At 44.0% G+C, this 26,158-nt stretch overlaps 1 pseudogene; it reads right to left on the bottom strand.

Annotated features, from left to right (window-relative positions):
* Positions 1 to 444: 444 nt before the first annotated feature.
* On the bottom strand, positions 445 to 1,657 carry LOC113242345 (heterogeneous nuclear ribonucleoprotein A1-like; annotated as a pseudogene).
* Between the last annotated feature and the right edge of the window lie 24,501 nt (positions 1,658 to 26,158).

The following is a 26,158-nucleotide window of genomic DNA, read 5'->3' as shown; positions in this document are numbered from 1 at the left end:
TATTTATTAAGATTTTTTTCCAAGTTTTTTTTTTAATCACCCAGTGCTCACCACAAGTGCACTCCTTAGTCCCCACCCTTTATTTTACCCTTTCCCCCTCCTCTCTGGTAACTGTTAGTTTGTTCCTTATAGTTACAGTGTGTTTCTTTGTTTGTCTCTTTTTTTCTTTTCCCTTTGCTCATTTGTTTTGTTTCTTAAATTCCATGTATGAGTGGAATTCATATGGTATTTGTCATATGGTATTTGGCTTAGCATTATACAGTCTGGCTCCATCCACATCATTGGAAATGGCAAGATTTCATGCTTTTTTATGGCTGAATAACATTTCACTCTGTGTATATATACCACATCTTTTTTTTTTTAAAGAAATATTTATTCAGTGTCATGAGCAGACTATTTAGCAATCAACAGCATGGGTGCAAAAAAAAAAAAATCTACATTAAAACCCTTTGTTGGAATGCTTTACACTTTCCACAGTACAGAAACTAAAATAACCTGTTATACAATTAGTCACAAATACAGTCCTCAAGTTTTTTGCCCGTACACATGAGTATTGTCTAAAACATGTCTTCTTTGTAGCAGCTAGGCCCTGCCACCACTGTGCTTGGCTGAGTTCAAAAATCTGTTGTAACGTGTAGCTTCCCTGACACTTCTCTGGCTCTCCTCTCCTGCTAAGCTTTGTTTCCTGGCAGTAATTAAAACCTTCTGCCACTGCTGTAGCTACAGCTGCTGCTGGAACCACCATAGCCACCTTGGTTTCGTGGTTTGGCAAAGTATTGGCCTCCACCACCATAGAGGCCAGAGCTTCTGCCTCCAAAATTTCCTCCTGTCATGGGCCCAAAATTTGAGGATTGATTGTTGTAATTGCCAAAATCATTATAGCTTCCGCCACCTCCAAAGTTGCTTCCATCATTACCAAATCCGTTATCCCATCCCCACCGCCACCATATCCACCACCACCTCGACTGCCGCCAAAGCTACCTGGCCCACTGAAGTTCCCTCTGCGACCAAAATCGTCATTCCCACCAAAACCACCTCAACGACCACCACCAAAGTTTCCAGAACGACTTCGACCTCTTTGGCTGGATGAAGCACTAGCCATCTCTTGCTTAGATAGGGCTTTCCTTATCTCACGGTTGTGGCCATTCACAGTATGGTATTTTTGAATGACTATCTTGTCCACAGAGTCGTGGTCATCAAATGTTACGAAAGCAAAACCTCTCTTTTTGCCACTGCCTCAGTCAGTCGTGATCTCAATCACTTCAATTTTCCCATACTGTTCAAAATAATCTCTTAGATGGTGTTCTTCAGTGTCTTCTTTAATGCCACCAACAAAAATCTTTTTCACAGTTAAATGGGCACCAGGTCTTTGAGAATCTTCTCTTGAGACAGCCCTCTTTGGTTCCACAGCTCTTGCATCCACCTTGTGTGGCCTTGCATTCACGGCTGCATCCACCTCCTCCACAGTGGCCTACGTGACAAACCCAGAGCCTCGGGAGCGCTTGGTGTTTGGATCTCTCATTACCACACAGTCCGCAAGTGTTCCCCATTGCTCAAAATGGCTCCTCAGACTCGCATCGGTTGTTTCAAAGCTCAAACCTCTGATGAAGAGCTTCCGCAGCTGTTCAGGCTCTTTGGGAGACTCTGACTTAGACATGACGGCGATGGGAGGGGAGACTTTAACGATGCTTAAAGTTAAAGCGACATCCACGGGCAGAAAGCTATATACCACATCTTCTTCATCAGTGGACACTTGGGCTGCTTCCATATCTTGGTTATTGTAAATAATGCTGCTATAAACATTGGGGTGCATGTATCTATCCTTGTGAATTGTGTTTTTGTATTCTTTCGGTAAATACCCAGTAGTGTGATTGCTGGATCTTAGGGTAGTTCTATTCATAACTCTTTGATGACTCTCCAACTGTTTTCCAGAGTGGCCACACCAGTTTGCATTCCCACCAACACAGCAAGAGGGTTCCTTTTTCTCCATATCCTCACCAACACCTGTTGTTTCTTGTGTTTTTGATTTTAGGTGATATCACACTGTAGTTTTGATTTGCATTTCCCTGATGCTAAGTGATGATGAGCATGTTTTCATGTGTCTGTTAGCCATCTGTATGTCTTCTGTGGAAAAATGTCTATTCGGGTCTTCTGCCCACTTTTAATTGGATTATTTGTTTTTTGGGCATTGAGTTTTATAAGTTCTTTATGTATTTTGCATACTAACCCTTTATCAGATATGTCATTTGCAAATATCTTCTCCCATTCTGTGGGTTGCCTTTTAGTTTTGTTGATTGTTTCTTTGGCTGTGCAGAAGGTTTTTATTTTGTTGTAGTTCCAACAGTTTATTTTTGCTTTTGTTTCCATTTCCTCAGAAGACATATCTAGAAAGAAGTTGCTACAACAGATTCAAACCAGTTACTCCCTCTGTTCTCTTCTAGGATTTTTATTGGTTCAGGTCTCACATTTAGGTCTTTAATCCATTTTGAGTTTATTTTGGTATATGGTATAACAAAGTGATCCAATTTCATTATTTTGTATGTTGCTGTCCAGTTTTCCCAACATCATTTGTTGAAGGTATACTCTTTTTCCCATTGGATATTCTTTCCTGCTTTGTCAAAGATTGACTATATAATTGTGGGTTCTTTTATGGGTTTTCTGGGTTTTCAGAGTACAAGTCTTTCACCTCTTTGAATAGGTTTATTCTTAGATATCTTATTTTTGGTGCAATTGTAAATAGGATTGTTTTCTTAATTTCTCTTTTTGCTGCTTCATAATTGATGTAGATTTTGTATCTTGTGACTTTACTGAATTCATTTACCAGTTCTAGCCGTTTTTTTGGTGGAGTCTTTCAGGTTTTTTATATATGGTATCATGTTCTGCAAATAGTGAAAGTTTTACTTCTTCCTTACTGATTTGGATGACCTTTATTTCTTTTTATTGTCTGATTGTGGTGGCTAGGACTTCCAGTACTATGCTGAATAAAAGTGTTAAGAGTGGACATTCTTGTCTTATTCCTGACCTTAGGGGAAAGGCTCTCAATTTTTCCCCATTGAGGATGATGTTAGCTGTGGGTTTTTCACATATACCCTTTATTATGTTGAGGTATGTCCCCTCTAACCCTACTTTGTTGAGGGTTTTTATCATGAATCGGTGTTGTACTTTGTCAAATGCTTTTGTCACATCTATTGAAATAATCAGATGGCTCTTGTCCTTTCTTTTATTGATGTGACCTATTACGTTGATTGATTTACGAATATTGAACCTCCCTTGCAACCCAGAAATAAATCCCACTTGATTGCGGTGAATGATTTTTTTAAATGCATTGTTGGATTTGGTTTGCTAGTATTTTGTTGAAGACTTTTGCATCTATATTCATCAGGGATATTGGCCTGTAGTACTCTTTTTTTGTGGTGTCTTTATTTGGTTTTGGTATCAGGGTAATGCAGTTCTCATCAAATTTATTTGGAAGTTTTCCTTCCTTTTCTGTTTTTTAGAATAGTTTGAGAAGAATAGGTATTGACTCTTTTATTATTTTTTTAAATTAAGTAGGCTCTACATTCAGCATGGGACTTGAACTCACGACCCTGAGATCAGGAGACACATGCTCTACCGGCTAAGCCAGCCAGGTGCCCCAGTATTAACTCTTTAAACGTTTGGTAGAATTCGCCTGTGAAGCTCTCTGGTCCTGGACTTTTGTTTGTTGGGAGTTTTTTGACTACTGATTCAATTTCTTTTCTGGTAATTTTTATCCCCATTTTAAAGATGAGAAAGCTGGGTCACCTAGGTGGCTCAGTCATTAAGCATCTGCCTTCAGCTCAGGTCATGATGCCAGTGGCCTGGGATGGAGCCCCGTCAGGCTCCCTGTTCAGCAGGGAGCCTGCTACACACTCTCCAGCTCCCCCCTGCTCGTGTTCCCTCTTGCTGTCTTTCTCTGTCAAATAAATAAACAAAATCTTAAAAAAAAAAAAAAAAAAGATGAGGAAGCTGAGGCACAGAGTACTTTTAGATATGACCAAGATCACAAAATAGATCAAGTGGAAAGTACGTCAGGGTCTGAGAAATAAGTGTTTGGAAATGGGATATTTGCCATTCAATAGATTGAGGCAAAGAACACAAAAGAAAGAAAGAAAGAAAGAAAGAAAGAAAGAAAGAAAGAAAGAAAGAAAGAATTAAAGAAAGAAAAAATTAAAGAAAGAAAGAATAAAAGAAAGAAAGAATTAAAGAAAGAAGAAGGAAGGGGAAGGGAAGGAAAGGAAGGAAGGGAGGGAGGAAGGGAGAAAAAGAAAGAAAGAAAGGAAGGAAGGGAGGGAGAGAAAGAGAAAGGGAGAAAGAAAGGAAGGGAAAAAGAAAAGAAAAGAAAAGAAAAGGGAAGGAAAGGGAAGGAGAAAGAGAAGGGGGGAGGGAGGATGGGAAGGAGAGAGTTGTGGAAGGAAGAATAAAAACACTAGCAAGAAGAGGTCACCAAAAGTAGAGAGATTCTGAAGTTGGAAGGAGTCATTCAGAAATGGAAGGAATAGGGGTGCCTGGGTGGTGCAGCGGTTGAGCGTCTGCCTTCGGCTCAGGGCGTGATCCCGGCGTTCTGGGATCGAGCCCCACATCGGGCTCCTCCGCTAGGAGCCTGCTTCTTCCTCTCCCACTCCCCCTGCTTGTGTTCCCTCTCTCGCTGGCTGTCTCTATCTCTGTCAAATAAATAAATAAAATCTTTAAAAAAAAAATGGAAGGAATAATTGACCACAAGGTGAAATGATCTCTAAGACAACAAAGGAACAAAGTTGCTCTGTGGATTCGTGTTTTAATTCTATGGAACAGTTTTCCTATCTCATACCGGATTCTGGGTCTGGCTAATAGTGTATGTGAGGAAGCCTCTGTATATGCTTGATCTATGTCTTGGAAGTTTCGAATTTTGGTCTAGAGGAGGAAGAGATTTTGTGCTAAAGAATGGAGTAAGAATCAAGGACTAAGGAGAGGAAGTCGGAACCAATCTCAGTCCAGCCTCTTTCACTGAGTTGGAGCCCGAGAGAGAAAAGAATGTGAAAGCTTTGAGAGAAGCCACACCAAGGCCCAAGTGAGAAGAAATAGTCCTCCGATGTGAGGCCGCTCTTGTTTCCCCTTCTCCATCTACCCCCGGGCTGTGCTGGCTCTTTGCAGATTTCCAGAGCAGATTCCTGAGACAGACATTAAGGTTCTCACTGGGGAGAACCACTAGCAGTGTCACTGGGAGTTCCCTCAAGGAGAAAACAGACATTTCTCAAGGGGTGGAGCAGATCTGCAGCTGATGGGGCTGGCCCACTAGTTTCCTTAGCAGAAGCACAAAGCAGGGGAGAGGACTGTGGGGAGCTTATGAATGACCTCAGTGGGACAAAGGAGGCCTGGCTACAACTGGCCAGCTGGTGGTTGTGATGTAATTTGGTGATACAGCCGCACCCGTTCTATACTTTGGGCAATGACTTCACTCCGTAAAGCAAAATGGAAAATTGGAAATGTGGTATTGTGGTATAATATCATGAATACAATGTGATCGAAGGGTGGGAATTAATGAAAAGTCCAAATTACATTTTATCAAAAAAATTATCGATACTGATATATAGATAGATAGATTTAGATATATAGTATATCTATGCATCTATAAGTAACTCTAAAAAACAAGATATTCTTAAATGTTCCAAATAAATGTTTTTAAAATGTATGATTCATGATGGGTTGCAGTGTTCTTATGAACTTAGAAATCATGTAAAGTGACCCAAGTAGCTTCATAATGTGGGCTATTTGGGATTCTATGATGTCAAGAACAATGGATATGTGATGTATTTAGAGCTGTATTGCTACAAAGAAAATTAGACGAAGCAAACATTTCAATTTGGAGTTTAACTTGGACTGTCCCTCCTTGGACTCTCTCCTTCACTTACCTGACCCTGGCCACAAGGGCCCCCTGGCTCTTCCTCCTTGATCACAAGACTCACTCCAATTTTGCATCCTTGCACAGGTGGCTCCCTATGTCTGGAATTCTCTTTTCTCATTATCTACTAAATAACCCTCTCGCTTTCTTCAAGTCTTTGCTCAAATGTCACCTTATCCAAGAGTCTACTGTTGTATCACCCTATTTAAAATTGCAATTCGAACTTTTCCCAGTTCCTCATGCTGTTGATCCCCCCTTTACCCTACTCTAATTTTTCTTTTTTCATAGTATTTATCAATTTCCAGCATGGTATGCAATTTGCTTATTTCTTGTGTCTACTGTTTTGTTTTTTTTTTTAAGATTTTATTTATTTATTGGACAGAGAGAGACACAGCGAGAGAGGGAACACCGGCAGGGGGAGTGGGTGAGGGAGAAGCAGGCTTCCCGCTGAGCAGGGAGCCCGATGCGAGGCTCTCCTAGGACCCTGGGATCATGACCCAAGCCGACGGCAGACGCTAACGACTGAGCCACCCAGGCTCAGTCTACTGTTTCTTGTTGATTCTCTGTGCCTTTCTTCTGTCCCCTCCCTGACTGCAGTGTTATTCACTATCTGCTGTGTGATTCACTGAGGGATCCATGTGGCACATAGTAGGCCCTCAATATTTGCTAAGTGAATAAATTCATAGTGTGGGCTATAGAGAAAAATCCTCTAGCTGTTTTATTTTATCACTTTCAATGCTGTTCCTTCTAGTTCACTATTTAATGTTCCTTAAAAATGATTTTTAAAAAATTAAGAGTGAAAAATTCAATCAATAGGTTGTTATGTTTGTAAAATACAAAAAGAAATGATATCTGTTCCCCAGGGCACTGATTCAGGATTGACCACTTATTTTGGATAAATAGACCTTGTCTCAAAGCAACTTCATTATGAAGCAGTTGTCAGTTTCCTTTGCAAAATGTATTTAAAGGGTTACTTTAATACATTTTGCAAAGGAAATTCAAATTATGTATACTCTCCTTTTAACTTTGTCTTATCTTTTTCTTGGAAGAAACAGGTAAGTATTATTGTCTCATTTTTACTGTCAGGAAAAGTGATTTACTTATCTATGCTCATCCATGACTAGGAAGAGAATCTAGAAGTTGTGACTTTTACAACTCATCTAGAAAAACACCGACCAAAGAATCTTCGCAGGGACTGGCTTGTGTAAACTAGGGAGAAAACCAGGTATAATCTGGCTCATAAATAATTCCTGCACTCCCTAAAATAACCAACTAATTAATAACTTGTGTAAAGATAAATTATTTCATCCAGTTTTCCACCATAGGAGGGAAAGGTCCATATGAAGGACTCACTTGCTGGAGTTGAGAAAGTGTCTTGGTATCCTCTAGGATACATCTGAAAGTGCTTTAGTGGCTGGCACTGATCTTGCATCGTTGTCTCCTATAGGCTTGCACAGAGAAGTCACTGTGTGCTGGGGATGAATCACTGTGTGGGTAGGAATTAGTTACGAAAATATAATCCCTTCTCTGAGGAGGGAATCTGGGAATGAATTTACTTGAATGGGTCATCCATAGTAAATGGCTAACCTAAATACATTCAAAAAGGAGTTACCCACAGGAGTGGTCTTTGTCTCTTAAGAAAATCTTAAGATTAAATTAAATCTTAAGACTTTGAGTCATGAGGCCACATGGACTGGTGGCAAGGCACGACTTCCCTTAAGGGGTTAGCCACTGGTACTAAGAAAAAGAGGTAGCCAAATAGTTGTTATGGAGACGAAGGATGAGTCACCCTCTTGCCTTTCTTTCTGGTAATCTTGAGTCATTTTAGAGCTTGATAAAGCTCATGCCCTTGCTACTTAGCGGACTTACACCTAACTGTAGGATCAGACATTTTTGAGCTTTACTTCCTTACTCACATGTCCCCATGCACCCCCTTTTGGTGCTGGTTTCATGCCCCTTAAAGCTAACAAAAAAATTTTGCTGTGATCAGGGTGTTCCCGGGAATTTATAATTTCTACATATGTGGTAAAAAGGGCTCATGAGTATCCAACCTGAAGCCTATATGAACCCTTGTAAGATAAGTGTAAAAAGCAATCTAATAAAATCATTAAAAATATCATTGAGTAACTTCTATGTACAGATCACTGTGCAGTTTGAAATAAGGGACAAGCCCAGTATTAATCCTCAAGCAATAGGCCGGCTGATTTCTACAGATACAGAGATTTCAGGACCATCATACAAAAGCAAGAACCCTAGAAGAAGCATCTCTCCAGGACGGGGAGGCTCAAACAACATGTTCGTCTTCTCACAGTTTTAGAGGCTGGAGGTCTGAGGTCAAGTTGTCAGCAGGGTTGGTTTCTTCTGAAGAAAGAAGCTCTCTTGGCTTCCAGATGGCCATCTCCTCCCTGTGTCTTCACATGGTCTTTCCTCTGTCTTTGTCCAGATTTCCTTTTCTTAGAAGGACACCACTCATATTGGATTAGAGCCTGGCTTAATGACCTCATTTTAACTTAATTACTTCTTTAAAGCCCTTATCTCCAAATACAGTCATTCTGAGGTACTGAGGATTAGGACTTCAACATATGGCGTTTGGGGTACACAACTTAGCCCACAACGGAGAGAGAAGGGGAAGGAGTGGAGAGGGGACAATTGTTACTTTAGCTAGCGTGGTCAGGGAACATTCCTCCAAGGAGGCCATATTTGAGCTGAGACCTAAATAAAGGGGGGGGGGGGCAGACATGAACAGATGTGAGGAAAGGGGGCGCCTGGGTGGCACAGTAGGTTCAGCATCCATGTCTTGGTTTTGGCTCAGGTCGTGATCTAGGGGTCATGAGATCAAGCCCCGTGTTGAGTTCTGCACTCAGCGCGGAGTCTGCTTAAGACTCTCTCCCGTACTCTCTCTCTAAAATAAAAAAATCTTTAAAAAAAATGCAAGGAAAGAGCAGACAGCAAGTTGAATATCACTGAGACTGGCGACAGAGACAAGTGCCAGAATAGACATGTATCAGGGGTCTTCTGCCCCGGAAGCCCTCTGCTTGACACCTCACAGGGTGGCTCCCGGCAGCCGTGTTAGTCCTCTTGATCCCTCACCTCAGCCGGAGTTGAGAGAATCAGGAGTGAACTACTGAAACAGGCTGAGCGCTTGGATTCTCTCACCTGGGAGCTGGGATCTGGGCCCCTGAGAGACCATCAGTCACTTGGTACGTGTGGCTGTGAGACAAGACACATGGGGAGATCTGAAGTATTTAAACTCCTGGTTCCAGGCCTTATCAGAGGCCTCGTCTTTTTTCTGCATTTAGATTTTATGTGTCATCCTTGCTACCGCCCCTGCACCCCCTGGCTTTTTAAAATCCTTTATTTCCTCTTAGGCTTGCTGGAACTGGTTTCTGTCACTTGCCACCACGTGACACCCTAACACAGACTCTAGGCCCTCGGGGGCCTCCCTGGAGTCGGCTTGATTGTGGAAGGCTGGGTCCTCCAGCTGTTCCTCTCTAGAATTGCATGAGAGAAGACGGGCTTTCCGTGATGTCACCTTAGCTACTGCCATTTCACTCCTGTTCCAGAACCTCCCCCACTGAATCTCACACTGCCCACCCAGGGGCATGGGAGACACCTGCTACTGGGAAATCTTTTCTGGGAACCTGACCTTGGGCTGCACTTTCTCTGCACGGCAGCCTGTCTACTGTCAGCTCAGGCTTGCTCGGATCCATGAGTTTCTGGTCTTCAACCCTAACAAATCCCCAGGAGTTCTGGCCTCCATCCTCCTGTATTCTGCTTCCCACCTATCCCTTAGCACATTCGCTCCTCTTCTCTCCCCACCCCCCCAAATCATACTTCCTCTCACAAAAAAAATACATTGCTTACTTTGTATAGTTTTCCCCCGGCCTTTACTAAAACTGAAACCGTCAAAACACTCTGGCTGTGGCCTCTCCAACTCGCCCATCTGCTGGGTTGGGGAAAGAAGAGGTGAGGAGGCCAGCTGGAAAGTGCATTGGACCCTACTGATAAGCATCGCCTCCCTGGAGCCACAGACGGAACTATGGGCACTGCCGGGGTGTGGTGGGGTGGGGCAGAGCAGGACTGACAGGCTCTTGCAGTGATCCTTCCAGATCTGTACATTGGCACCGTGCTGTGCATATTTTCAATGCATCTGCTAGTCAGCAACCATAAATAACTCTGTGGAATGACCTGGGGAGGTCTGGTCTGTGCAGAAAATAGGAGAACGTGAAGGAGGGTTTTCCCCTCTCTGAACTTTTGAAGGGCATGCTGTATGCCCTGAGTGCACAAGGGCAGAATCAAGGTCATTGGACTTGAGGAGAAGCTAAGAGGCATGTGCTTACGGCTGGCTGTTTACTATAAACCGTCCGTTGCCCACAAAAGCACATTCTAACCCATACTCAGAGCATGAGACAGCAAATGGTGGTAAGTATTTTTCAGAAGATGGCTAATTCTTTCTAATCCAAGTTGTAAATCAAAGCTCTCCAAATCCCTTATTATCATTAGCTGCAATGATAATTAACGATCCCGGGACGCTCAGAACTACTTGCCCATGGTCCCATCCAGTGTAAATGTCAAAGGTGTTACAATTAAATAGGAAGCTTCTGTTAGTTTGTTCTAAATCTAGCATCGAATTGGAAGTAGGGTAGGAATTAGGCCATGAAAAGTGAAGTTCTCGCGTTTATAGAGATGAGAATGGGCATTATAACCTTGAAGTTAATAAAAGCCCTTCCGGGGGGCAAAGAAAAGTCAGAGCCGAAGGACTGATTCCTGGTGATGTGCTGGTATAAGAGCAAGGAAGATTTACCTCCTGCTGGTATCGTATTCCGGGAGATGAACTGTTATTATCTTCCTCACAGATAAACAACAGTTTCACTATAACCATTATCACCCCCACTGCTCATCCTGCGTCTGCTGCCTGCTGGCTCGTCGTGGCATCCTTCGCTCGGGCAGAACACGTCTACTGTAGGCACACAAGGGGAAGGCGTGCTCTCTGCCCTCGGGGAGCTCCCGGCTGTTGGGTCAGACACCCACATACATAAACAACTCACTACCGTGCAATGTGGTCATTGCTGGAGCGGAGGAATATGGCACATGCTATGGGAGAACGGAGCAAGAAAGAAGTCACTCTTCTTGGGAGTGCAGAAAGGTGGGGCAGGGCCATGCAAACAGCCTGACCAGGGCCGCCGAGGGCTAAGTGAGCTGACGTGGTAGCAACAAGAGGAGAGAACACGGACACTGGGTTTATTACATGCCAGGAGCTCTTCCCAGGCATTTCCTATACTCGAACTCATGCAGTCCTCACAACCAATCTGTGAGCTAGGTATGATGATTCTCCTCACTTTGCTGATAAGGAAACTGAGACTCAGAGAGTCAGATAACTTGCCGAGGGACACACAACTCGTGAGTGGCAGAGTTGGGGTTTGAAACCAGGCAGTGAGGCCTCACAGTCGTGCTGTGCCCCGTGATGCTCTTCCGTGCTTCCCTTGAGAGCACACAGGACGTGTGGTGGTGGGTAGGTGTGCTGTTGTCAGATCCTGAACGTCCTTTAGTGCCTTGTGCCTTATCCTAGTATGAGGGAGCCTTTGTAAACAGACATGATCAGGGGCGCCTGGGCGGCTCAGTCAGTTAAATGTCTGCCTTTTGCTCAGGTCATGGTCCCGGGGTCCTGGGATTGAGTCCCGCATCGGGCTCCCTGCTCAGCGGGGAGTCTGCTTCTCCCTCTCCCTCTCCCTCTGTTGTTCTCGCTCTGTGTGTCAAATAAATAAATAAAATCTTTAAAAAATAAAAAAAATAAATAAACAGACATGATTAGGTAGATCTTTGCTTTAGAGGAATAAAGCACAGGCTGGATGAATTGGGGGAAGGAGAGGCAGAAAGGAGACAAGGGGGCATAAGAGACTATTGTAATACCGAGAGAGCAGCCAGAGGAGTGGCCATGGCAGCAGGGAGAGGTTCTCTCCATTAGTTCACCAGAGACGGTTTAGAGCTGAGTAGCAGGATGGCAGATACCTGGCATGTGCACCACCACCCGAAGCAAAACTGGTAACTGAGCACAGTACTTTTTCTTGGTGAGGTCAGATGCTGCCTCAGAATCCTTCTTAACACAGTGCTCTCTGCATAGTAATAGCAACTACTAATTGATCAGAGTCAGGACATTAGATGAAACCTATTTGCTGTCCCTTGCTGTGACAGACATTTCAGGCATGAACTCCAGTAGGACTCAATAGCAGATGGAATGCCTGAATGAGGGAAAGAGGATGGTCACAGATAACCTGGAGGCTTCTGACGGGTGCCTGACCAGAACGTGAGGCTGTTGATTCTGATAGAGAACAAAGGAGAAACAGGCTGGAAGGGGAAACCATGACCTTTGTTTTGCAGGTACTCAGATCTCAAATTCAACAGGACATTCACGTGTGAAGCTTGAGGTGGAGTCTGAGCTCAGGAGAGACTAAACTGAAACTCTGATTAGAAGGAGTATCACCGAGGTGTGGAAAGTGAACATCGTCTCCCAAAATGGGTAGAATAGAGGAGGGCTAAGGATGAAACCCTGGGAACGCCAGTCCCTCAGCACTGTAAGGAGAAAGAAGAGAGCACTGTCTGATAGGGAGAGAGCATTAGCAGACGGAGGTAGGCAGGGGTGTTAGACCCTGTGGAGAGGTGAAGAGCAATGATGAAGGTTGCAACGAGGATTCGGTAATGGGGAGATCCTTGTCGCCAATCTTGAAAGAGCATTTTCTATAGTATGGGGTGGGTGGGAACCAACTTACATGGTTTGGTTTCTGAAAAGAAGGTGAGGAATATAAAACTATTCTGTCAAGGGTTTGGAGGCAGGGTTAAGGGAGTAGACCAGAGGGCGTTGCTGATGGGCAGGAAGGATCAGGTGAACAGGAAGAGATCAAAGTTGGAGAGGGGAGGCAGCAGGTACACACGAAGCAAGAAGAGATGAATTAAGAACAAGGAGGAGGGGGCGCCTGGGTGGCACACAGTTAAGCGTCTCCCTTCGGCTCAGGGCGTGATCCCGGCGTTATGGGATCGAGCCCCACATCAGGCTCCTCCCCTGGGAGCCTGCTTCTTCCTCTCCCACTCCCCCTGCTTGTGTTCCCGCTGTCGCTGGCTGTCTCTATCTCTGTCAAATAAATAAATAAAATCTTAAAAAAAAAAAAAAAAGAACAAGGAGGAGTCCTTGGGAAGAACTGACACTTACCGCAGAGTGTAATTTTATGTTTATTGGTGTAATTCATACCACAAGTCCAAAGTTCTTTTCTGGTCACTATTTTATCCCCAGTAACCACGTTTATTGGTGTAATTCATACCACGAGTCCAAGGTTCTTTTTGGTCACTATTTTATCCCCAGTAACCACGTTTATTGGTGTAATTCATACCACGAGTCCAAGGTTCTTTGTTGGTCACTATTTTATCCCCAGTGACCAGTAAAACACCAGGCACTGAATAAATACACAGTGAATAAAGTGAATGAATGGCTGAATGACATCACTTCTTCTTAGTCGTGAAGGAGGGAGTCACCAGGGTTAATGTTCTTGGTGGTAGGGGATGGAGAAAATCATTTTTAGCTGGTGATAAGTGAATTTGTATAAAAAAGCTCCACCAGAATTTTCACTCTTATAGGCAAAGAAAGAGGGAAGGCAATAGTCATCATTTCCCTTAGAAATACACACTAAAAGTCGTATGAGGATTTCTGAAGGTCAATAATTAGTGATGGAGGTGGTACTTCCTTTATAATTTCCTCCTCTTTCAAGAACTAACACCCACGATAAATACTAAGTAAGCACCTCTGTCTTCTAGCATTTATCTGGTCGACCGAAGCTTTTTAGAATATATACACTTTAGAGGTGCACTACTTTTTAAAACCTCCGTGTGATCAGGTCTGGGCAAAAAGTGTTCCTTCCACTTGTGTCTTTTCTTTCCCCTTGAGATTAAAACAATTTTTTTAATGTTTTCCCTCTGCCGTAGCCTGTGAGGAAACAAAATTACATAGCTGTTTGCCAAACACACAATAGTGGCAGCAACATTATCATATTTGTGCCTCTTTATAATTAAGATGAGATTGATATGAAGACATATTTTTATTCCTTTCATGATATTATAAATTCTATGTCACTCCTGTGCTCTTTCTCATCTGCTTATCTGCTCTTTCTGAAGCATAGGCACTTTCACACATCAGTAATTCCCAGGCTACTGAGTTTTTTAGACAGCTCTCTCTAACTGCGTCACTCCCCGTTCCTCACCACCTCTTTATATGTCAAATGTCAGCGGACTCTGAGGCAGGAATCAGGTGCACCGCAAGGACACAAAAAAGGCCCGAGGGCCTCAGATTTCCCACTTCAAGAAGGGATGGAACCCCTGTTCTTTATGGGGATTGTATGGTTGAGTGCTAAGTCCTTTATGCTCTTGAAACAGGCATGAAATTCTTAGAGGAAAAAGCTGCGTAAGGGAAACTCAGCCAAGTTTTGACTCATAGATCAGTTGGCCTTGCAGAGGCCTCCAGCTTCAGCCCCCCCAAAGCCGAAGAAGAAGCAGAGTCCAAAGAAATGGGTCCCATGACCCTTGTTCCCTAAAGCTGATATCCTGTAGAGCAGATGCGTTCATGTTTTGAGTTAGGTCTCTTTGGCTGCTTTTTAAAGGAGGGTGCTGGCAGTTCCCCATATTATCACAGTAGAAATCAAATCATGTGCTTCTGTGTTTGGACATCAGGGCACCTCCTATTCCTGGCTCAGTGGGTTTAGAGTCGTTTATTATGTGCCCAAGCAAAAGAGCCTCTGTGGGGAAAGCCCTTCCTTTCCTGCTGCTACAGGTAAGCATGTCCACACATTTAGAAATAGGGCGTTCTCACAACTGTAGTGCATGTGGGGAAATCATAGATGGAACTCAAGCCAAGAAGCAGTTTATTGGCTGAGTTGGCAGTAGAGGCTCTCACCACCCAGAAGACTAGCTTCAGACAACTATGGAGTCTTGAATCTGGGTGTAGCCCCTCGGGTAGATCAAAGCTCCAGTCTCAATTTGAAGTCAGAGGGAGCGTCTGCCATGGAATGGAAGCAGGGGATGGTGTGGTTTTAGTCAAAGCCATAAGGACCTGCAGTGTAGTCCTCTGAACATAGGGCCTGGTAGGGGACAAAGGGGGCACTCAAGAGTGGGATTGGGGTCAAGAAATCCAGGTCCCGCAAAAATTGACAAGGCAGGAAACAACAAGTGTTGGAGAGGATGTGGAGAAAGGGGATCCCTCTTACATTGTTGGTGGAAATGCAAGTTGGTACAGCCACTTTGGAAAACAGTGCGGAGGTCCCTTAAAAAGTTAAAAATTGAACTACCCTATGACCCAGCAATTGCACTACTGGATATTTACCCCAAAGATACAGACGTGAAGAGAAGGGACATATGCACCCCAATGTTCAGAGCAGCATTGTCCACAATAGCCAAACTGTGGAAGGAGCCCAGATGCCCTTCAACAGATGACTGGATTAAGAAGATGTGGTCCATATATACAATGGAATATTACTCAGCCATCAAAAAGAACGATTTCACAACATTTGCAGCAACATGGATGGGACTGGAGGAGAGAATGCTAAGTGAAATAACTCAAGCAGAGAAAGACCATTATCATATGGTTTCACTCATTTATGGAACATAAGAAGTAGGAAGATCGGTAGGAGAAGAAAGGGAAGAATGAAGGGGGGGGTAAACAGAAGGGGGAATGAACCATGAGAGACTGTGGACTCTGGGAAACAAACCGAGGGCTTCAGAGGGGAGGGGGTGGGGGATGGGATAGACCGGTGATGGGTAGTAAGGAGGGCACGTATTGCATGGAGCACTGGGTGTTATACGCAAGTAATGAATCATGGAACTCTACATCAAAAACTAGGGATGTACCGTATGGTGACTAACATAACATAATAAAAAATTATTATTAAAGAAAAAGGTGAGGAAAAAAAAAGAAATCCAGGTCACATATCATAAAGAGCCTTCCATTTAGCCTTTTGCGCTATCTGCAAATGAGGTTATGAATTGAGACATGAAGTTGTACTTTCAGAAGGGAAAAAAGACAATGTTCATTATATCATTTTAATTTTAAAAGCACAAACATTAAAATAGGCTACAATTTGAAAATCTTGGTTAACCACGTGCACATTTTTTTAGTACACCAAGAGGCTCAAAACTGGGACTGATCTGCCTCCCCTCTGCTTTCCGGCTAGCAAAGGGGCTTTTAGTAAGTGTGGACTGAATAACTAGGAGCCATATATTCTGAATAATACAGACTTATGGAGAGTTTACCAAGAGAAACCGTTCTATACCCTTTTCCTGGCAGTCAAACATCCCCTGTCTGCCCCCAGGAGTGTGTTGACCACAGGCAGCTTCTCCCGCCCGTGCTGGGGCTGCCAGAATGACAGTGGTGGGGTCCACACGGATCCCAGCAGCATGAGACTCAGCTTCCTCCCAATGCCGGGGGCTCCTTGAGTGGCTCCACTCATCTACTGAGCACCTTGGGCGGTGGGGAGACCAAGATGTTTATGGTATATCTGGAAGAGGGCACATGAAAGAAATAATAATAGTGCTGGTTTCTTCCTCTGTGTGGGGAGAAACACATCTCATGAGGATTGAGAGTTCATGTTTCACCACAGAGCTGAGCTCTCACTATCCCCAAGGCCTTTGGGATGAAAGACAATAGGAGCGCCCATTTCTCCCTTGGTTGTTCACACATCATCAGTCACTGACGCTGCACCGTCAGCCTTTCATCTAGAAATACGCTGAGGTTAATGAGCTCGGCGTGTCAATATAATCAGCCACAGAGCTTTGGTACAAAGCATTCAGTTAAACGGTGTAAGGCCCAGGACACCAAGAATGGTAGACAAACAAGCAGTGATATCTTGGGGGGTGAGAGGAACAATAATCCTCCTTTAATTCAAACCAACAAGTTTTATCTAGACGTATGTGAGCACTGTGCAAGGTCCCAGGAAGAGAAAGAATTTGCTGCTTGTCCTCAGAGACTTTGGCGACAGCTTGGTGTCTTTCAGACTTCAGGCTTTGGAGTCATGTGAAGGTGCTTGACAGAGAAATTGTCACATACAGGACCTGAGTAAAGTGGTTCCTTTTCTTTTATGCCAGAAGCTTTGCTGTGGCCTGCCGTCCCAAGGACTGGCCGCCTGTTCCTGAGTCCCAGTTCCTGGCTGTGTCTCTGCAGTGTGCTGCCAGAGCCTGCAGAAGCCAGGCACCTTCTTGGCCCTTTGCTCAGTCTGCTTCTCATACCTCAACACTCTGTGTTCCTTCTGCTCACCAGCTTGCTTGTCTGTGGCCAAAGCCTCCTAGATGCTCCCTGCCTTGATTTCTCAGTTCTGTCCCTGGTCTGTCCTGTCCTGGTACCACTTGGCCTATCCTAATACATCCAGGCTAGATGAATTTTACTACTGAAATAACCTCGGATATCTCCAGCTCCAGACAAATCAAGTCTTCTTAAATCTTACCTTTGATCATGTCATACCTGCTTTGAAACCATTAATGACTCCCATGGCCTCTAAATTCAGATAAAACCTCAGCCTGATGGGAGATGGGGTAACTGGGTGATAGACTGTAAGGAGGACATGTTATGTCATTACCCCAGTGAATGCACTGGGTGTTACAAAAGACTGATGAATCACTGAACTCTACTTCTTAAACTAATAATACACTCAATGTTAATTAATTGAATTTAAATAAAAAATAAAATGTAAACAAACAAACAAATAAAAAACCTCAGTCTGAGGGTCTCAGCCTGGCATGATCTAGCCCACCCCACCTTTTTAGTTTCATCTTTCTTTCCACCAGTGTATAACATACCAGCCTTAGTCCACTTCGTGGACTCATTGCATTCCTTGCATATGTCCTGGCCTTTCCTTCTCGTGTACTTTGCTTTTGCTGAACTTTGATGGGATTTCAGCATAGGAAGACAAAGGGAGATAGAGAAAGATGACTGAAGGGAACAACATAACCAAAGACATATACAGGGGTGGGAGAGTGGAGACCAGAGAGGAGACAAGTCTGGTTACTGGATACTGGGCACTTACAGTCCCAGGCTCATAGCTCTTAGAGAGGAAACTAAATGGATCATCTGGTCCACCCCTGGCTTCAGGCTGGGAAAACATTTTTGTTTCCATTCTTTATATTAGGCCATTAAGGCCCAGAAAGGTTAAGTGACATAAATGGGGGTAGGGCAAGAAATGTTTAGACAGACAAAGTGGGGTCATCCTATAGAAGCCTTTAATGCCAGGTTAAGGCTTATAGTAAATTCTGTCAATGATGGGGACTACTGAAAGCTTTCACTGGGGTAATGACAAAATTATAACTGTGTGGGGCAGTGTTTTCAAACTGTGGGATATGACCCGTTAGTGGGTCACAAAGTCAATCTCTTGGGTCATAAATTTTAAAAATGTCAGACTGCAGTATTGCTTTGCAAATTTTGCATGTGTGTAGTGGGTTGTGAAGTAAAATATATTTCTTATTGTGTATCGTGGCCAAGAAAGTTTGAAAGCTGCTGTTTTAGGAAGATTTATCTGGTGGCAAATCATAGGCTCAATTATGGGTACAGGGAGGAGCCTGGAGTCTGGGAAACTAGTTGGGATGCTCGATCTAAATAGGAAGGGAAAGGAGGGGAAAACATGAAAGGTTTTGTGGGATAAGAGTCTCCAGATGTGGGACTAGGATTGTAGGGGCTCAAAGGGCTTGTGGGGGATCAAAGGGAGGGAAAAACCAGTCAGGGTTGACTGAAAGTCATATTCAGGTGCTTGGGAAAATGCTGGTGCCCACAGACAAGGTGGAGAAATGGGGTGAGGGGACTGGTTTGAGGACGAACACAAAAGATAGATGGAAAGACACACAACCACTGTCAGCTACTGGATCAGTCCCAGCAGGAGAAAGAATCCACCGAGACCGTTCCAGTGCAAAGACCTGAAGGAGAAGAGGACTTCCAGGGCTGTTGGTCGGCTTAAAGGAACCGACTTGCATGATGAGGAGCCCAGAGACTAACCACAGCAGGAAGCTCTTCCTGTCAGATTCTTCTGGCACCCAAGCTTGCAGGGCACCACCTCCCCACTCTTTTACTCTCCCACCCCTGAGATGAGTCTATGACTGTAGTTTGGTTTGTCACTACCATTACTCCTCCTATTGCTATTATTTCTACCCTCACCATCACCACAGACAAACATCTATTGAACCCTCATCTTGTGCCAAGGGCTTTACCTGTGTGGTTTCATTTAATCATATTTACCTCATGAATTGGTCCTATCGTTATGCCAACATTACAGATGAAGAAGTAGAAACTTGGGGACACTTAAAAACCAAGTTCGCACAATTAATAAGTGGCAAAGCTGTAATATGAAGCCAGGCAGTCTGATTTCTTGACCATTCTTCATCACTGCAGTGTACTGCTAATTACTGAGAAATAGAAGATAAGGAAGGTAGCAAATGATGGGTAGTTACCCACAACGAAACTTAGAGTAAGTTGCTGTTGATGTCATACTTTGGTACAAGTGGGACTAGGCATCTCGTGTTCCTACATCCCTAATTCCTTCTTAGAAGCTCTGGTGGGACTTGTTGGTCTAGGTTTTATCTAGAAAATCATCCTCCTACGCATCCACTGCCTCAGGGTTGGATGCTAGAGTCATCATCTTCAATTTTAGACAGGGGCAGGATTGGGTTGCCCTCATGGCCTGATTGTGGGCTGTGCAGCCTCTTCCAGAAACTTCTCAGATTTTACTCAGGTTAGGGCTTCTTGGTTGCCCTTTGGCCATTCTGCTCTGCAGTTGTTTGAAACTACCTCAGGTCGTGAGCCCAGGGATTCTTCTCAGGGCTCGGGCCCCCGTGCCAACTAGAGTTGCCTTCCTTTGCATGACCAGGTCCCATCTCTGTGCAATGTGCCCGTAGTGTGTGTTACCCAACCTAAGATTAAGGTTGACCCTGCCTTCAGTCCAATTTCAGACAGTCCAAGTAACTTTCTGGACCTCACTTTTCTAGCAGCTGAGTGGCCCCAGCCAGGATCCTAGGACCTGTTCGCCTTCCACCTGTACCTCCAAGAGCCCCCAGCTGACTGCCCTCCTATACATTCACTGGGTATGGACCTCTCACTAGGTCCTTTTCTCAGGTTGGAAGGACCTGACATCCTACTCAGCTGATGGATGTGAGTCCTGTGAGGATTAAGCAAGGCTTCCAGCTCACACCCACAGTCCCGTGTTCTCTCTAAGCCGGCTTCAGATGACTCACTGCCCTCACGCCCACGCCTTCCTATTTACTTCAGGAAATGGTTTTTGAAAATGTTCTTTTTTAACAATAGAAAAGTAATGTTTACCCACAGGGAGCAAGAATGATAATCCCCAATGCTGTTAATAATACACACACACACACACACATACACACACACACGCACACACTCAGAAAAGGAGCTTTCTAAAACCAGATTTACAAAGGAAGAGCACAGGTGGCGTTCTCCTGGTGAAGGTGGTGGAGTGTTAACTACTCTGTTTCTTGCTTCCACAAATAGAGAAAGTGCTTCCAAGTGGATAGGAAAAAAAACAAGGCAGTCCAGAAGAATGCAGCCTGAAGTAAATTGCATGTCAGGAAGGAAAAAAATCTTGCTACTTTAAGGGCCAACTCTCTATGCCCAAATTATGTCCTAGAATGTGGGTTGCAAACATTTTATTTGTATAATTTATTCAGACAAATCTTATATGAACTGTAATTTTAAAATATTTATAAAATAGTTTATTTGTATACATTTTTTAAATTTATTTTTTGTATACATCTTTTAAAACATTTCACTTTATTTTTTTAAGTAGGCTCCAACCCAACGTGGGGCTCGAACTGACGACCCTGAGACCAAAAGTCACATGCTCTACTGACTGAGCCACCCAGGCACCCCTATTTGTATACATTTTAAGTTAAAATTTATTTAGCATTCACTTATAAAATTAATATATGAGGGAACATTACTGTTTCGATGAATACCAAAATTTAAAATAATTAATGTAGGTATAACCATTGCAATCTTGATAGTAGGCTTGCCATTTAATTTATTTCTCTATATCATTTTAGTTGCAAAGAGTAAATAAATACATACATATTTTTTAAATCAGCTTGCCTTGTGATCTTTTGTATAAACAGACCCAGAAGGTTGAGAAAGTAATACCAAAACAGATTTAAATATTTAAATCAAATCAACACTGTTCAATTTCTTGTCCTAGATATGAAAGTCAGATGTGAAATACTCAACACTTTTTATAAGCAGTAGAGCCATGTAGCAGAATATGCATTCACTTTCAAAAGCCCACTGAGGCCTAACAGGGACCAAATAGATGATTCTTTTTTTTTTTTTTTTAAGATTTTATTTATTTATTCGACAGAGATAGAGACAGCCAGCGAGAGAGGGAACACAAGCAGGGGGAGTGGGAGAGGAAGAAGCAGGCTCATAGCGGAGGAGCCTGATATGGGGCTCGATCCCACAACGCCGGGATCACGCCCTGAGCCGAAGGCAGACGCTTAACCGCTGTGCCACCCAGGCGCCCCCAAATAGATGATTCTGAGCTTCGTGTGACAGTTGACTGAGCACTGAATTCTTGGAACAGACATGAAAGGCCAGTGCACACCCATAACCTTCCTAATCAGTGGCCTATGACTAACTAGTCTATGGTAATAGAGTCAGATTAGTGATGGGTGGCAGGGTGGCAAGGGCTCGTGACTTGAAAGGGGCACGAGAGAACTTTCTGGAATGCTGGACATTGTGTAAACCTTGACATGGGTAGTGGTCGTAGGGAGTACCTATGTGTGAAAATTCATGAGCTTAAGAATTGTGCATTTTACTGTAGGTTAAATTATACTTCAAATCTCTGGTAGCCAAAAGAGAGAGGAAAGGAGGGAGGACCTGAATGGCTCAAAAATATGTCAGCAGAAATTGATGTGCCAGTATTTCTATTGTGCTATGTGCTATAATTTGGTAACTAGCTAACACATGTTTTTTTTGTTTTTGTTTTTTGTTTTTAAAGATTTTATTTATTTATTTGACAGAGAGACAGCCAGTGAGAGAGGGAACACAGCAGGGGGAGTGGGAGAGGAAGAAGCAGGCTCCCAGCGGAGGAGCCTGACGTGGGGCTCGATCCCAGAACGCTGGGATCACGCCCTGAGCCGAAGGCAGACGCTTAACGACTGAGCCACCCAGGCGCCCCTTTCTGTTTTATTTTTTAAGTAGTCTCCACATCCAGTGTGGGGCTTGAACTTACAACTTTGAGATCAAGAGTTGCATGCTCTACCTACTGAGTAGTCCAGGCGCCCTGCGTATGTTTGTGTGTTTGTTTTTCACCTTTTTTTTTTTTAGATTCATTTATTTATTTGAGAGAGAGAGAGAGAGAGAGCATGCGTGTGCAAGCAGGGGGAGGGGCAGAGAGAGGGAGTGAGAGAATCCCAAGCAGACTCCCTACTGAGCACAGAGCCAGAAGCAGGGCTCGATCTCATGACCCTGACATCATAACCTGAGCCAAAATCAAGAGTCGGTGTTTAACCGACTGAGCCACCCTGGCGCCCCTGTTTGTGTTTTTAATTATAGTTTTTAAAAATAGTTTAAAGTGTATTTTAAAAATGAAATCCATGTATACAGTTAACCTTTGAACAACACAGTGGTTACAGTCACTGACCCCCTGTGCAGTCGAATTTCTGCCTATAACTTTTGACTCCTAAAAACTTAACTACTAATATCCTACTGTTGACCAGAAGCCATACTGATGATATCAACAGTCAATTAACATGTATTTAGTGTGTTATATCTATTATGTACTGTATTCTTACCATAAAGTATGCTCAAGAAAAGAAAATGTCATTGAAATCATAAGGAAGAGAAAATACATTTACAGTACTGTACTGTATTTATTGGGAAAAAAAAACCCTGTGAATAAGTGGACCTGCACAGTTCAAACCCATGTTGTTCAAAAGTCAACTCTATTTTAAAAATAAAATTCAAATCAAATATATTTAAAAGATGGACGTAAATCATGACCTTACAATTACTCCTGGCGATCTCTGACGAATCGTGGAAGGTTGAAGAAGCACTGGGTGACCAGGGATGACAAAGAACAGTACGCACAGTCCTGTGGAAAGCACACGGGCCTTTGTACATACCAACCTGGGTTCAAATCCTAGTTCTGCCAGTTACCTAAGGTCTGGTGGCTAGTACGCTATCAAAGTTTCCGCATCTGTAAAATGGGTCTAATGTCACCTGCCTCAGAGCTGTTGGGGAGTAAGTGAGAACATAACTGTGGTGTCCAGCACACTTAGCCAGCCCCCAAATGCTAGTTGTTGTCTCTTCTGTATCCCATAACGTGGTAAAATATGCTGGACTAAGAGGAGGTCTGATTGCCTTTAGAAAGGTGTGCCTCTTGTTTTTCCAGAGGCAAAGATGGACTTGCATCTGTCTGTCCACAGCCACACCTGGCCCTCCCTCCTGCCGATGACACATTTGCAAGACTGTACATAGGCCCCTCGGACAGAAACATGGCACACAAGTGGAGGCGCCGGCCATCCTCGTTGTGGAGAGAAAATGACCAGCGTGTGAGTGGGCAGACCAGCCAGCCCAGGCCCTGGCCCCCCAGGCACAGGAGCAGAACAGAAATTTGTCAAAGGATGGAGGGCCTTTTGCTCATCTTCCTGGGCTTCTCCTTCCCTTTCTTCTCTGTCTCTCTCTAGCACAGCTCAGGAAGCAGGAGAAAAATAGCCAAAGGCAACAAGGCAGAAAGCGTCTGTCTCCTCATACTTTGATGGTGAGAGTGAAAACGAATGTCTCATAGCTTGTTAACTGCCAGGTCTAAGATGTCCGCTTGGGGACGTAGGGTATGATGTAGGGTGTGGTGTAGGGTGTGGCCATCACACCCGTGCGTTAGTCTGGCCATCTCTTGCTCCTCGCAGGCTCCCACCATTTGGTCTATTGGAAGCATTAACTTGTAAGCCTGAACATTTAGTTTGGTCTCTGGGCCAGGTGTGTACCTTTAGACCACTGCCTGAAAGACCTGGTTTGAGCTATGAGGAGAGTAAGTCGGGCCTGCCTCAACTTGTCAGTGTGACCCTTCATGTTCTGGCACACCTGCCTCCCAGCTGCTCCGGACCCCTAATAAGGTGGATCTGCACCATCCAGTGTCAGAGCTCAGAAGCAGTTCTACCCTGGGAACAGATCTCAGTCTCAAAGCACTCCTCCTCTCTGCCTGGGTTCTCAGGGGGATGAAGGGCTACGTTCTGCTTTGCTAAATCCTATCCAGCTAGGAGTTCAAGACAGGAGTAGTCAGACCTGGAGACCAGAGGCTTGCAAGAGACTTGCTTGGGTTCATGCCCTCCGTCTGCCAGAGCCTTCAGGCCCCGGAAGAGGCCTGTTCCTCTGCTGTCTGGGACGGCCGTGGGCTAACCTGACCTTGTGGAGTTCTAACTGGCCTGAGTCTGGGGCTCTGCTCACCTTTCTTGTCACGCTCACAGAGCTGCCGAATGCCTTTGTGAACTGGCCTTGAAAATGTTTTACAGAATCCACGGTCTAGATGTTCTCTGCCTGTACTGTGTTTGCTTGTTATGTTGCAAGAATGTGGCCCAACAGCCTCCACACCCTGATGACTCAGCCTAGCTCTAATGCGTGGTGTTTTCCAGGCCTTGCTGGGGGCAGCGCCTCCTCTAATGTTGGCCAGGTGCTGCCCCCCAGCTGCCTGGAGTGAGCCAGGATCGGAGTTAGAAACACTGCCCACAGGTTAGGCAGAGGGAAAAGGAAGACGAATTCTGGTTTGTTCCACTCTCCAAAACTGCTGTCACTCTTGGCCCTCCCCAGGCACAGCCCAGGACGTATAAATTGGAGGTTAGGAAGAACTTACTTAGTGGGAGCAATCCGGAAGGGAGCAGGCAGAGTGGCTACGTCTTACTTTGAGAAAAGGCAGTTGATACCCACTTAGGGGTCATGTGAAGAAGCCTGTCTTACTTTCAGACCATTGATCTTTGATTTGTGGGGCATTCATTTTGCTGGGGGGAAAAAAAATCTGACTGTTAAGCTTCTGGGGACAAACCAGAGGAAATCACGTAGCTAACAATTCAGAGATTCTTAGAAACTTTGACCAAAAAAAGAAATGACGGAAAAATCACTGTGCTCTCGAGCCGTGGCAAAAGGCCAAGCTTGAATAACGGACGTAGAGAAGAGATATAAATGAATTATGTTTCAATGTATGCTTCTCTTTGGAAAGGAATTGCTCAGGGGAAGTTTATGCCTTAATGATTACTCTTACTAAATGGGAAAACCTTAAGTGATTTTACCTTAACATTTTAGAACCTTACTCTCTTTTACCAGATTTTAAAAATTCAGGCCTCCTTGCAAAAATGCGAACACACTTCTACTTCTTGATGGGTTGTAACAAAAGCAGAAGACTTAATAATTCTTTGTATGAAAAGATGAAATCTGAGCACAGTTCACACATTTGCCAATGATTCTTCTCTATTGCATGTTATCTATGAATCATCTGACACGAAACAGCTGGAGGGCCTCTCTGCTCTAAGGACGGGGTGGCCTGGCCAGGAACTGCACCCCAGCTTGTGGTCTAGTCTCTGACAGCATTTACATAATACTTCTTGCAGCTAACTAAGCCTGCAGAGTGACTACCCCTCCCCTCCTGCACGCCCTGGAATGGCCATACTTGAGGCTGGCCCTGGCCTCAGCAGGAAGCACAGGTCTCCTGGCCGCGGATCACACCCACACATAGGTTTGTTTGCTTTGTTTTGTTTGGGGGAGGATCTTTTTATTTTGATATAATTTCAATTTTCCAGAAAAATTACAAGAACAGTACAAGGAACTTCTGCAACCTTTGATTCATGTGTTTGCATTTGTGCCTTATTTGCTGTGTTATTCTCTCTCTCTCCCACTCTCCTCTTGCATGCAAGATGGAGATGTAGTGCCCCTATTTGTTCCAATATGCATTTTCCAAAAAGGCATTCTCTTAATAACTGCAGGATAGTTACACGATCAGGCAGTGAAGCATTAATACAATACTACTATCTCTTTCATTAATTGTCCCCAAAATGTTCTTACTCTTTTTTTTTTTCCTCCCCCAAGTCCAGGATCAAATTCAAGATCATGCATAGCACTTAGTTGTTGGGTCTATTTATTTTCCTTTATTTTGGGACATTTCTTTAGCTTTTCTTTGTGTTTCTTGACCCTAACATTTTTAAAAAGTACAGGCCAGTTATTTTGTAGAATGTCTTTCAATTTGGGTTTGT

This window comes from Ursus arctos, unplaced genomic scaffold (genome assembly GCF_023065955.2).
Source record: "Ursus arctos isolate Adak ecotype North America unplaced genomic scaffold, UrsArc2.0 scaffold_25, whole genome shotgun sequence".
Lineage (NCBI taxonomy): Eukaryota > Metazoa > Chordata > Mammalia > Carnivora > Ursidae > Ursus > Ursus arctos.
This window is presented reverse-complemented; position numbering and strand designations above follow the sequence as displayed.